Here is a 13988-nt window from a genome sequence, read left to right on the forward strand (position 1 = left end):
ACGGATGTGGTCATTTGAATATCTTGGTTTTTTTTATGCACGTGAATCACCTGAATTCGCATTCGTGACCGTATGCTACGACGCGCTAGTGCATACCATGCAGCCTTCTTTTGCCGGAAGCCGTAAGTTTCCTTTCTCTTTGCATTTCTGGCTGGCTCTTAGATATAGGCGTGCCGTAGTGTATTTTTGTGAGTACAGTAATCAAAAAGACAGGCGCGACCTTTTTAATAACGACATCTTCTGACACGAAAACAAGGTACTCAATTTTTTTCTTTTTGCGATCGCTTGGTAACGAGCCGCGTTAAGGGTCATACTATTCGGTTTTTTTCTTTAAATGGTCCAATTTGTCTCCCTATTCTCCGAATCAACGCAGTCCATTTTTTTAATGGATGAATGACTGATTTTGCTACAAACGAAGATGGGGGTAGGCGTTCAGCGCATATCTAGCGACATCAACGAGCTTATAGGTCCGCACTACATTATGGCGCGATGTTACCAAACGGAAACATATCTCTTCCTCGTTTATTTGTCAAATAAACAACTTCCTTCTTGCACATTTGTTTGAAAGTGGTTTAGGAGGTGAAGTAAGCGAGAAATAAATTATTACAGTTATATTCACGACTCCATAGCGGGTTAAAGTGACGCCGGTCAACAGGTTAGCGCACTTGATTCTGGCGTATGGGCTGGAGAATGCTCCAGAGGAGCGCAAATGGTGTATATACCGTATATATAGCCTGAAATGGCCTGCACCATCCAGCATCGGAAGCCATGCCACTCGGTAACTTGTGAAGACTGAAGCAATGTTAGGTCAGCGTAATCCTGGCAAAACTCTGGCAAACGCTTCACGGCGGATTCAGGCGCACGGTAAACACGTGACCACTGCGGTGTAGCACAACCTCGTGGTTCACTTCATTGCATTTCTTTAAGGTGGGCAGTAGTTTATTAAGGCACACTGCAGTGCGATTGTTCAGTGTAATGTCAACGGTCTGCAATGCAACCCGGGCCGCGACCTGCAGTTTATAGTGAGGTCCTTATTTAGTGCCAACAAGATCAGGGCATTTGCACAGCACTAAAGATGAGTCGATACTTATTGCGCCTCTAAACCAGCTCCATATTTGCATTGACTTCACAAATTTGTGCTGCTCTGTGCTCGACTTATTCAATGAATGGTCTAGCGCATTTTGGCTGTGCAAGTCGGTGTAAGAACTTTGACGCATCGGTGAGTAGCGTCCTGTCATCCGCGCTACTTGCAGAAAGTCACAGTTTTTGGGTGCTACCTGCTCTCTCTCTCCTTTCTGCAAAGCAATTTTCGACGTCGAGTAGTTCGTAGAACACGTGAATGACCCGCCTTGTTAGTTCGTAGAAAGGCGATAGGACAAGCTTAGAACTGTACAAAATCAAAGCTCGTTATCGCTGCGCTGAGTACAGCCATTCATTAATTTCTCGCTTCCTTTCTATGTCGTGAAACGGCATAAAAACAATGCGGTGACAACCGGTGCCTCGCACAATAACAGCTTGACGCGTAATCGAACTGTTCTGTGATAGTCGTCGTCGTACCTGGTCAATGCCGCTGCTCGCCGACCGGTGGCGGTGGTGGGAGTCCAGGGAGGCCTCCCGGCCGGGCCAGCCCGGCGGGCGGCACCTGATCCGGCGGTGCTCACATGGCCGCTCGGCTTGTATAGCCGCCGCAGTCCGTGGCCAGGAGGCGCGCACCGCGGCAACGGATTCCATTCGTCGTCTTCCTCCGTGCACGACTCGCCTTCGAATACATAATTTCGCCTTCGATACGCATCCTTGTTAGAATGTTATCGTTGAGTATTGGATGTGGCTCGAGCACGATGCTCTGCTAACGACCAGCATTAATCGCGCGTTTTATGTCTTATCATCATCATTCTCGCTCTCTCTTTAGTTTCCTTTGTCCCCTTCCCTTGTAGCGCAGAGTAACAGGTTAAGGCGCATAAGCTCAAGCTGGCACCTTTCTATAAGATAAAACTCCACCTCTGAGCATTGGGCACCGCGTATGTCGGCGTACAAGCTATATTTAGTACGCGGGCGCGGCTGTCATGTGACAGAAACGGCACGTACCCACGAAAGCAGGATCGACGAGAGTTAGACTTGGAAGCAGTACAGTATCGCTCCATATTCCCGCTAACTAACACGAAGTATTCGTTATGTCTCTCAAGACCAAGAGGAGGAGGAGGAATTACTTCAGCAAATGAACCGCTCCGAAGAGACGCGGACACAAAGCACGTGCGACAGACACGACAGGATGTGCGCCACCTGTCGTGTCTGTCCTTTTTCCGCGTCAGTTTGCGGTTGCTATTTTCCTGGAATATAACTCAACGAGTAGCTCAAACCTAGAGTGATTATCAGAAGAAGTATAGTGGGAATGAGCCGTCCTATGAAAGGACAAAACAGCAACAACCACGGTAACTATATTGACCTCCACTAGAGGGAGTAGAGGCCACTAGGTAACTATACCATTCGATGAAGGACAGTTACCGAACAGTGTCGGGTGAAGGAACTGGTTGGCTGGATACCCCATGGTTTAATGGTGCTACCCCCTCTGGCAATCGGCCAATAAATCCGGTAATGGAAAAGTTAGAAAATCTAAAAGATCTAAAAAGAAGAATTTCGGGAAATTTAAGCTGAAGCTAAATGTTAACCTGACAGTTTTAAAGTAAGAGAATGACCAAATAGTGACAGAAAAAAACTTGCCCATCATGCGAAGCAGTGGCGCGATAGCCGGCCAAATATATTGCGCAGTAAGTCGAGCACTATTTCGCTCGGTGTCGACAGAGTAAGCATTTGCAGATGCGCGCGAGCCGTTGAGAAGGAAAAGATGTCCGAGTCGTCTGAGCCTGTAGAAGTGGCGTCACCTGGCGGCGCAGAAGTACAGAGATATGGCTGTTTGTTTCTCCTCTTATCTATCTTTCCTTCTTTCCCCTAGCTTTGTGAATTCTTTCTTTCTAGTTATTCTGGCGCTTTGCTAAAGGCTTATGTACCCAAATATGATCTAGAAAGCATCAAATAGGCGCATTCAGCCCCGTGTTATTCAGGTACCGCAGCAGTGAGAGCAGTTGTATGTTATCGAACAGGTGAAGCCCCGCTGGTACATTCGCCTTTTTCTTTCGCCTCCCTGAGCATCTTGTGCCTAATATCCTCAGTTTCAGGACACAGTCACAAAAGGGGTCCAATGTCCGTCGTAGACAAAGGTACCGGGCATTTAAGCCACGTTTCAGGGTTGTCACTTGCAGATCTCCAGGCACAGGTGACCGCAAGTGTCAGCGCCACACCACCCTGAAGCCTTCGAAGACTAACTTCTTCCATCCGGGAAAGGCTGCGGGCATGAAAAAGTTCACATGGGGGTACATATGTATAAGTGCATGCGTGTCTCATCGGAGAATGAACTTCTGGGCTCGGAGGAGAGCTGAATGGTCAGAAAGAAGCAAGTGTGGCTGCGTGTCAAACAAAGATGGTGAAGAGCCATTCAGTAGGCCAGGCTGTTGATCGGACTTTGACTGTGTGCCTTAATTCAATGCATTGCAATGGTGAATTGAGGCGACTTTCTTAGCCTTTGGATTTGTTGGAGTACTTGGAATACTTTTGCAACGTTCTTCAGTTCTTTCAATAGACCGAGCGAATCAGTGTAAATATCCGCTTCTGTAATGTTTGGTAACGCGCCGTCACACTAGTAGGCATCACATATGGATTGCAGTTGTAGTAGCTATGAATACGGGGTTTCGGTGGCATAAGTGCGTGTATACTTATTTCTAGGATGACTGCAGCATAATACCAGGCGGATGCTTTCTCCTTGTGGAATAACCGCCGCACCAGTGTGCACCACGCAATGCCACTGAGCTACTGCAGTCAGAGTTGTACAAGCTGGCTGTTTACGTCGGTGAAGATTGATTACTTTGTTTCTGGTAAGGTACGCCTAACACCAACGAGGAAGGCCATTCCGCGTCATGCTAAGAGAGGGCTCTCTAATGAAATGATTTTTAAGAGCAGAGGCAACCACAATGCGCTGTCTTTTAAGGATTGAGGCCTTCTATCGTAGATTCACGAACTCTGAGTTAGTGTTGAGCGGATCGTACTCTCACAAAATTGGACTGGGTGTAAGACGAGGAAGGGTTGTGATAGTCCCCATGGCGTCTCTGTTTATGCCTTCGAGACTTGCCCTCTTCCGAGCAGTAAGTCGGTGGATTTTTGCCTGGTAGGCAATGCGTGCCTGGGGAATTGAGTGAACAAGGCCGCGAGCCACCTCAGTACGTGCCCCGCCGCTCCTTGGTGCAATCCTGCGAACGAAGCGTATAGTTGTTGCTGGCGCTCTGCGAAGCTTCCACAGCCACGAGGCACCGGATCCAGACTGATGAATTTCAAGTCCAAGCACCCGCACTTCTTTAGTGTTCACTACAATTTTCCCGCCAATCTTCACTTGAACGCCAATCTTCACTTGAACGCACGTGCTTCTTGCTCACTCGTTGTGCGCAGTGTTCAGCAGGCAAATGTCATCAACGGACGACAATTAGAGAGCAAAGTATGTCTTCACCCGCCGTGGTTGCTCAGTGGCTATGGTGCTGGGCTGCTGAGCACGAGGTCGCGGGATCAAATCCCGGTCACGGCGCCCGCATTTCGATGGGGGCGAAATGTGAAAAACACCCGTGTACTTACATTTAGGTCACGTTAAAGAACCCCAGGTGGTCGAAATTTCCGGAGTCCTCCACCACGGCGTGCGTTATAATCAGACAGTGGTTTTGGCACGCAAAACCCCATAATTTAAGGTGTGCTTTCTTCTTTATTTTCACCTTGATTCCCCATTAACACTGACGCAGTGCTGATTCCTGGGGCGGTTACCAGCCCCTCTACAAACATCCGGCTTACATTTACATTTGATAATCGCAGCAGTTGTGATCATAACATTGCCAGGTTACAGCCCCCCCCCCCCCCTATCTGTTCTTTTATTACTAATCAGATCACATATCATATATCTGCTTATTACCGGCTTGTATACACACTTGGATGTAGTTAGATTCCATACTTCTAAGTGTATACATGCGGCGATACCGAGAGCTGGCTGCAGAGCGCGTCGAAGTTGCAAGCACCTATGACCAGCTGCGGTGTGACAGCAAATGAGCCAGTATACGATCTCAAAGCTCCCCCGAGGGAAAAAAAAATAAAAGAAACACGGGAATGAGACAGCACCCGCGCTCACGCGCCGGTCTGTCGATCGCCTCATTTGCAGTCGCAGGCCGCCGAATCAGCATCACTGACATTCGCGCCGCCGAGCTGCCTATGCTCAACCGACGGGGACACGATCTGACGCATATTTTGCGGCATTATGCCACAGCCTGATGGAAACAGCTGCTGCATGGGGAACCGAAATGCTGCGGGCCATGCGCGCTGGAGCACTCGCCGCGCAGGTTCGAGACGGCTGCCCCCGAGCTTTCCGTTCCGAAGAAGAGCGGCAGAAGCGTTCGGGCTTACGAGCGCGCGTGTAAAGTTTACGGTCGCAAGAGAGCGAGAGAGGTTTGCGAAGACCTCGATGGATTGTCGAGCGGATGCGCTGCTGTCTCCCGTGCTTGCGCGCGCCACAGGTCGACGGCCCCAACAGACTTCCGATTTGCGTGCCTTACCCCGATAATCTACTACGTTGCCGGGAAGAAAAGAAAGGCGTGTTTTCCCGATGGTATTAACGGGCGGAAAGTCTCATTTTTCTACTTTTTCAAAAAACAGAACTTATGGGCCTTATACCTCAAACAAATATATCTACATACAATTGTGTGTGTGCGTGTGTGCGTGTGCGTGTGTGGCGGGCTTCTGTATCGGCGCACTAGTGCTGCAAAATCACTGGGCGATAGTGGCAACATTCAAGGGTCCTTGTTAACTTTAATCTCGTAGAATGTTTATGCTTATCCGCCACAAGGTGACAACCTTACTTTCATGCAATTTTTGTGTTGGGCACTACGCCGCTCACAAACAATACCATAACGCAAACACCAAATCAACCGAATGTACAGTCTGAGAGGCCACGTTGCGCGCCCCCGTTTCCACAACATGCACAGTTGGCTATACACTTCGTGTTTAAAGATTAGTTGTCGGGAATTTAGAAAAAGTAAATAAGCAATAGCTCGGTGGCAGATTCTGCACCTTGAGTTGGATTGCTCGAAGAGGTGTACATTACTTACACAATAAATAGAAGCACACAACGAACTAATTACAAGAAATGTCATAAACAACCTGCAGCTGACTATTTGAGGGCCCACATCTCAATTTACGAATTGAAGCCAGAATTTCTCAAGGCCCGTCCTCTGGCAGCGACGTTTAAAACTACCGCCACTTTTAGGATACGGGTCGTCAAACTTTCGCTAAAATGAAGTATTATTACACTTACTTTCTTACCGAAGTGCCTTTTTAATTACTGCGGGACAAATATAACTGGAACACCCCATACTGAAATTGTCGCCCACTTTGGGTAATGTTACGTCGCAATACGGCGATGAGCATTTCTTGGGCGTTTCCCACGAGGCCGTCCTGCCATCAGCGCGTGCCCAGACGACGACGGTGCCCGACATAGACTGGGGCGCGCAAACAGAGCAGCTCACATCGAGGTGTCAACTACCGCGAAAATCACTCTACCCGACAGGCACGTACCCAGGGGGGGGCCCGGGGGGGCCCCTCCCCTCCCCACCCACGCCACCACTCCTCACACATTCCTGAAGTGCCGCCAGATCAATGTTGAGACTTGGCAGCTGTTCATCGGTCAGCATTATGCTGCCTTTTTCACTCCTTTTAGATGGCGGTAGTTATCGGCATCTCTTTTAATGTGAAGGACAGTTTTTTCATAGATTCCGCACCCGCACGATTAACTCAAGATGCGTTCAGTTGTCACCATCTATTCAACCGTCACGCGCATAGCTGTTGCTTTTGTTAGTTCAACCTTCTTTGTTTAGGCTGATCCTGGGACCAGGAGAGGGATGCGGCTGTTACTCAGCTGGTCTGTACTCTCGTGGAACGAGTTGCGGCCGCGGAGAAAACGCCAATTGCGTTTAGCTTTTCCCTTTGCTTCATTATTTCCTTGAGTTACGGCTCGCCGCGACGCTGGCAGATGCCCGGAACCATATACACGTGATATGGGTTCGATAAGGTGGGAAATAAAATAATGTGAAAGAACGTCCATCATGAAATCCTGCAATAACCCTTAAGCTCATAAGCAAGATGACTGTCGCCCGTTACTTCGTTTGTTTTTCCCTAATTCCATAGCACTTTTCGTGCCAAATTGGAAACTGGAAACAAAAATCGCAAGGAGTTGAGAAATTAAGCGACCTACTTAGGGAGAGAGCCAAGTCAACAACCAAACTGCAAGCAAAAGAGAATAATAAAAAAGTTTAACCGTTGTTTATAAGAGTATTTATGGATCAACATCTTTTTATTTAGAAAGGAAGTAGAGAAAACGCCGCCGGAAGCGGAGAACAATTACTTGTTTTGAATGACGCTTCTACAGTTATCGGTCGAACCGCCTCACGTAGCCACTTCTCTGCTGTGCTTATGTGGGTGTTTTTTAACCTTTCGCGGTGAGCGCAGTACGTCTAGAATCGCAGAGTCCTGCGCTCTACGCGGTTGTATGGGACTGGCAGCCGCATAGCGTTACGTAATTCGCGGAACTGTCAAAACTGATCAACAAGGCGAAAATAAATGATATTCGAAACTATAACATGAGAAAGACTGAAGAAGCCGTCAAAAATGAACGCAGCCTGAAATCAGTAAAAAAGAAACCTGGCATAGGACAAACCATGATGTATGCTAAAAGATAAGAAGCATAATATCATCAGCAATCTCGAAGATATAGTAATTAATATTTGGGGTTTTACGTGCCGAAACCACTTTCTGATTATGAGGCACGCCGTAGTGGAGGACTCCGGAAATTTAGACCACCTGGGGTTCTTTAACGTGCACCTAAATCTAAGCACACGGGTGTTTTCGCATTTCGCCCCCATCGAAATGCGGCCGCCGTGGCCGGGATTCGATCCCGCGACCTCGTGCTCAGCAGCCCAACACCATAGCCACTGAGCAACTACGGCGGATCGAAGATATAGTAAAAGCAGCGGAAAAATTCTAAGCTGACCTGTATATAGTACCCAGAGGAGTCGCGTAATGAAAAGGATACATTAAACGGTAATGAAAAAGTAATGAAACCGTAATGAAAATGATACAAAAACTTTCCTATAACTAGCGATGAGGTCAGAAGGGCCCTGCAAGACATGAAACGATGAAGAGCGGAAGGAGAAGGTGGAATAACTATCGATTTAATCAAAGATGGAGGCGACATAATCTTTGGAAAACTGGCGGCTGTTTATACGAAGTGTCTATCGACTGCAAGGGTCCCAGAAAACTGGAAGAATGCAGACATTGCACAATCCACAAAACAGGAAACGTTAAATCATTGAAAAATTATAGGACCCTTAGCTTGCTCCCAGTATTATATAAAATATTTACCAAAATAATCTCCAATAGAATAAGGGCAACACTCGATTTTGTCAACCAAGGGAACAGGCTGGCTGCCGGAAGAGATACTTTACAATGGATCACATCCATGTCATCAATCAGATTATCGCGAAATTTGCAGAGTACAATAAGCCTCGCTATGTGGCTTATATAGATTATGAAAATGCATTTGATTCAGTAGAGATACCAGCAGTCATAGAAACACTACGTAATCAAGAAGTAGAGAACGCTTACGTAAAAAGCTTGGAAAATATTGCTACATGCGTGTGGTATTTGTTTGTTTGAACGAGGCGCGTGGGTGCCATCACTCCAGAAAAGAGGAGGAAGAACGAACTGGGCTCGCGCTGTGAATCTGACCGGTCTTCGCTGCAACCGTTGTTGTAAATATAATATGTAAATAGTTTCTCGTCTTACTGACTCATCCTTCGCGTAAGAATATCTACAGAGGTTCTACAGCTACCTTAATTCTACACAAGAAAAGCAGGGAGATACCTATAGAGAAAGGGTCATACAGGGAGACACAATTTCTCCAAAGCTATTCACTGCATGCTTTGAAGAATTCAAGCCAATAAACTGGGAAGGCTTAGGAGTAAAGATCGACGGCAAAACTCTTAGCAACCTTCGGTTTCTTTATGACATTGTTCTATTAACGCGATAGCGTTAAGGAGCTCGTGTCGCAGAAAAGCCGGTGTCGTCGGCGTCGGGTGTCGGCGTCGGCGGCGTTGACCGTGAGCGATAAATCACGGCAGACGCTTCATAAATAAAAAGCAACTTCCAAGATTGGCCCGGTGGGAATCGAACCCAGGTCTCCGGAGTGTGAGACGGAGACGCTACCACTCAGCCACGAGTTCGATGCTTCCAAGCGGTGCAAACGCGCCTCTAGTGAATGCGGTGTTGCCTTCGAAACGAGCCGTGGAAAGTTATACTGCGGTGTATATCGGTAATTATGAACATGTAACGTACAGAAGTCACAATTACACGAGTTGCGAAGTGCGTTTCCGCTGCATTTCTTCTGCGCTTTCCGCACACGCAGAGCCATCTTGCGGCAAACACAGAAGACCCCCTCCTCTCAATGTACGGCGCTGCCCCGACAGGAGGCGCGCCGCGCGCGCATTGGGACCGCTGCCAGGCGCGTCGCGGGACTCCCTCTCCCCTGACGACGCTTCGCCGTGCTTCCGGTTTAGATTACTATCTATCTCTCTGCCCGTGCCGATCACGACGTTTGGCTGGCGTAGATCGTTTCCCCTCCGAGACACCGAGTTCTTTGGTTCGTTTCGTTCGCTCAGGCGCACGTTTCGTTGCCGCGCCGAACGCTGCGTTGCTCGACGCTCACCGCGTGATAGGTGGGCGCTAAGTCCGATGCGGGGCGCATCGTAAGTGATTGCTGTGCCGTAGCGCATTGTCTTATACCCCTTGGCGGGTCGACGGGAACGCTGTCGCGTCCCACTCTTGAAGGCGAAGCTTAAGCGTCCTCCAATTTTTTCAAGAACAATGCAGACGAGTTACAACAAATGATTGGAGACCTTAACGGAGAGAGTGTAAGAGTGGGATTGAATATTAATATGCAGAAGATGAAGATAATGATAAATAGCCGCGCAAAGGAACAAGAGATCAGGATCGCCAGTCGGCCACTAGAGACTGTGAAGGAGTTAGTTTACCTAGGTCAATTAATCACAGGGAACGCTGATCATGAGAAGAAAATTCACAGAAGAATAAAAATAAGTTGGATCGCATACGGCAGGCATTGCCAGCTCTTGACTGGAAGCTTACCATTATTATTGAAAAGTAAGGTGTGCATGCAATCAGTGCATTTTGCCAGTGCAATATGTCCAGTGCCAATGCATTTGCCAGTGCATTTCCCAGTGCATTTTGCCAGTGCATATGGGACAGAGACTTGAGACCAAGTTAAGGACCGTGCACAGGGCGATCGAACGAAGATTGCTAGGCATAACGTTAAGAGAGAGAAAGAGAGCGGTTTGGATCAGAGAGCGAACGAATATAGACGATATTCTAATTGACATGAAGAGGAAAAAATGTAGCTGGGCAGGTCACGTAATGCGCCGGTTAGATAACGGTTGGACCATTAGGGTTACAGAATGGGTACCAAGAGAAGGGAAACGCAATCGAGGACGACAAAACACTAGGTGGAGCGATGAAATTAGGAAATTCACGGGCGCTAGTTGGAATCGTTTGGCGCAGGACAGGGGTAATTGGAGATCGCAGGGAGAGGCCTTCGTCCTGCAGTGGACATAAATCAGGATTATTATTATTATTATTATTATTATTATTATTATTATTATTATTATTACTGAGGTGGTGCCCCCCCCCCCCGAAAAATATCCTGGGTACGTGCCTGCTACCCGAACCTGACTCTGACAAGCTGAACTAATTGGCGAAAGGGGAACAACGTCGAAGGTTACCGCGGACACAGCGTCGACCTGGGATTCCCAGATTGCTATACGCGCTTGCGCCATACGCGGGGGCGAAGGTGCAACATAGGAGGTGGAGTCCGGCAGAACAGTGCGGCATCACGGGAGAGATTTTGAGACCGATTCGACGATTGTGATTGGCCGCCATGCAGTCATCAGATTCCCTAGTCTAGTCTCCTAGGGAAGGAGACTAGACTAGGGAATATGGCGGGGGGACTTAGGTGGTCTTCCCTAGGAGACCACCAGTCTCCTAGGGAAGGCGATGGTATTAAAAGCGGAGACCTTCGGTGCAGTGAGGGGTGGGGCTGCCGTGCCCTGACGTGAACTCATATGTTTAACGTGCTCCTACATGGAGTGGCCTTCCGTATCTGGAACCAGTGTAAATAATGTAAAATGAAGCATTCTCTTTCTTCATTCCTACCACCGGACTTACTCGTCAGCGATCCCTCTGGATCGCTGAGCACGCCGGGCGAATTCTTTCCCGCCCAAGTAATTTAGTGCTCGTTAGTGCGGGGTACGACGTCGTGCATAAATACATACAGGATTCACCGATTACAAAAGAAAGCTCTGTGCCAATTTAGAAACGGTCCCTGGGATTCACCGTCACATATCGTCTATTCCTTACGTACAGGATGCTACCTTTTGAGCAATTCTGCAAGCACAAATTATTGCTGCGTTACAAAATAAGTTTAAAGTGTAATAACACGTCATTTATTAGACTGTGCAACCTAAGGTGTATTCTAAAGATGGTGTACAGTTTTCGGAGCAAGACAACCTGGCTAGTATCTTTCTGTGGGACATATAGTAGCAACGTTGGCTATTCGTGGCTACAGCAGCATAGGACATCAATTGAACAGACTTTTGAATGAATGAATTTCTTGTGGCATAAATGTCCCTGAGATAAGGCAAAGTGATCTCAACTTTTATTTTCTATGCAGTTTTGCTAGTTTGGTTACTATATTATCACGTACGCCGCGGCTGATTTGTACTGAATATGTAAAATGTGGTATACATTTTTTTCTTTTTGTACTTCACTAGGCATGCACATCATTCTTCTTTTTAAAACTCCGCAAGCGATAATTATTTTGCGTTCTCATTATTAACGAAGTTTTCATACTTTTTATAATGCTTTACTACTGACAACCACTACTTTTGCGCTGCCATTGACTGTCTCTGAGGGTACAGGGATCTCGTCAAGCTGTCGATTGACAAAGCGTTCTCTCCCTGTTCGCTGCATTTCTGTTAAGCGTAGCGCAAGAATAGATTAAGTGGAGTACGGACCCTTCTACAAAATCGATCCGTCTTGTAAGCTTTAAATGCCGCGAGAGCTCAATAGGCAAGATCAAGCATGCCTTCACCGCATCAGACTGAGCGTAACCTACACGAGGTGCTTCAAATGCAAAATTCAACGGGCAGACTCGCCGATGTGCTCTGTCTGAGTGCTACTTCTCAGGCAAGTAACGGTCGCATTCGACAGATGGCACTGTACGGCACTTGATGATGGCCCTGTAGACTCGCGGTACGACTGTAGCTTGGAGACAGGACACGTTCTCGGCCCACGGCGAAACAACACCGGAGCGTTACGCGCCGCGAAAGCTTTCCTGCTTTCTCCGCCCTCAGGCTCAGTAGCGCTATGCCATAGCCACCACGCCACCTCGGCGGGTAGGTTCCGAGTTTTACATAGATTGCACTACACAATCGCTTACTGATTCAGGTAGTAATCATGGTGCCACGCTCGCACACGCGAACACGAACAGATCTCACTCGTTGACCACGAACAGTCAGTGTTACAATGCTGGCGTGATGAAGAGAGCAAATACAGGATAGCGAGCGCTTCTGCTGTTTCTCCCTTCAACGCGTCTCAGACGTTCGGAATACACTACATCTATGACTAGGCGCGTACAAAAGCAGGGCGCATGCAGTCAACGCCAATGTTGGTTCGCCCAGTCCTTGCACCCGCTAGAGATTACCTTCGAGGTAAAACGCGGGCACTGCACGGTCGTGCTAGAGGAGGAGACGCGCGCTCACCTTATTAATTTCCACATTGAGGTTATATACCATTACTTCGATGGTGGCAAATATATATATATATATATATATATATATATATATATATATATATATATATATATATATATATATATATATACACACACACTTGTTGCATAACATTTTGTGACTCTGCCCACGAACGAGGGCTATGCCCGAGAGGAGCATACCACGTTACGAACAGATGCGACAGTTACAGGCGTTCACTGATCGACGACAAATTCGCAGAGGGCACTACTGCAACTTCTCTACGCTATTTTCAAGCCCTAGACTTTGCGGAACTTCACGCTGCTGCTGAAAGAAGAGCTTACCGTAATGTATACCAGGAGATCACCCGACGCTGCGGACCACGTGGGAACGATCTCGCGGACGCAACATAAAAAATGGCCTGAACTGTCGGCGTACTTGTCGCCATACCATTCCAAAGGCCAAACTGCGATAGCTTTCTCGTTGAAGCTAAGCGGGAAGCGACACCGAGACACTGGACAAAACGAGAAACTCATCACAAACGTCATTAAAAGCTCGACCCCCCCATAGGACGTTTCGTTTGTTGTGCGTCAACCAAGATAGCCATGCGAGCCTCCTGCACAGGTTCGAACTAGGCGTTGCCTCTTACACGATAATATTTGCATCTCATCGGACGCGCGCGCACTCAACAGACTGTGATAAGTGCAGCCTACTTGAGAAAGTGGATTAGATACTTGTTGCCTGTCCCGAGTATGACCGTGAGCGGGAGGCACTGATCTCTTTCGTTAGCGCCGATTCGAAACAGGCCGCTGAGTGAAAACGTGTCACTGTGTGCATGGCCGGAAATGACACGAACGAAAGGAGTCGCCGAGTCACTCTTGCAATTTTTCTTTAATTGCCCTCTGGACACGAAACGTGCACGCTCCTTTAATCGCACCTTACTACCTAGACTCGTCATCGCTCTTCCTACCTCACTTTTTCCCCATTTCCCTCTGAGCAGAGTACCCCGCAGGAATATATTATACCTCAGGCCAACCT

General features: G+C 47.8%; 1 protein-coding gene across 4 annotated transcripts in view; it reads right to left on the reverse strand.

The window, feature by feature from the left end:
- Positions 1-13988, reverse strand: part of LOC135910807 (prestin-like) — a 271569-nt gene that overhangs the window by 177507 nt on the left and 80074 nt on the right. Inside the window, exon 1 of one of the 4 annotated variants that reach the window (XM_065442920.2) lies at positions 1558-1717. The exons of the other annotated variants lie outside the window; for them this stretch is intronic. The gene's annotated coding sequence lies outside the window, so the exon portion shown is untranslated. Of the gene's footprint in view, positions 1-1557; positions 1718-13988 lie in introns of those variants that run through there. 4 annotated transcript variants of the gene reach the window in all.

This window comes from Dermacentor albipictus, chromosome 5 (genome assembly GCF_038994185.2).
Source record: "Dermacentor albipictus isolate Rhodes 1998 colony chromosome 5, USDA_Dalb.pri_finalv2, whole genome shotgun sequence".
Lineage (NCBI taxonomy): Eukaryota > Metazoa > Arthropoda > Arachnida > Ixodida > Ixodidae > Dermacentor > Dermacentor albipictus.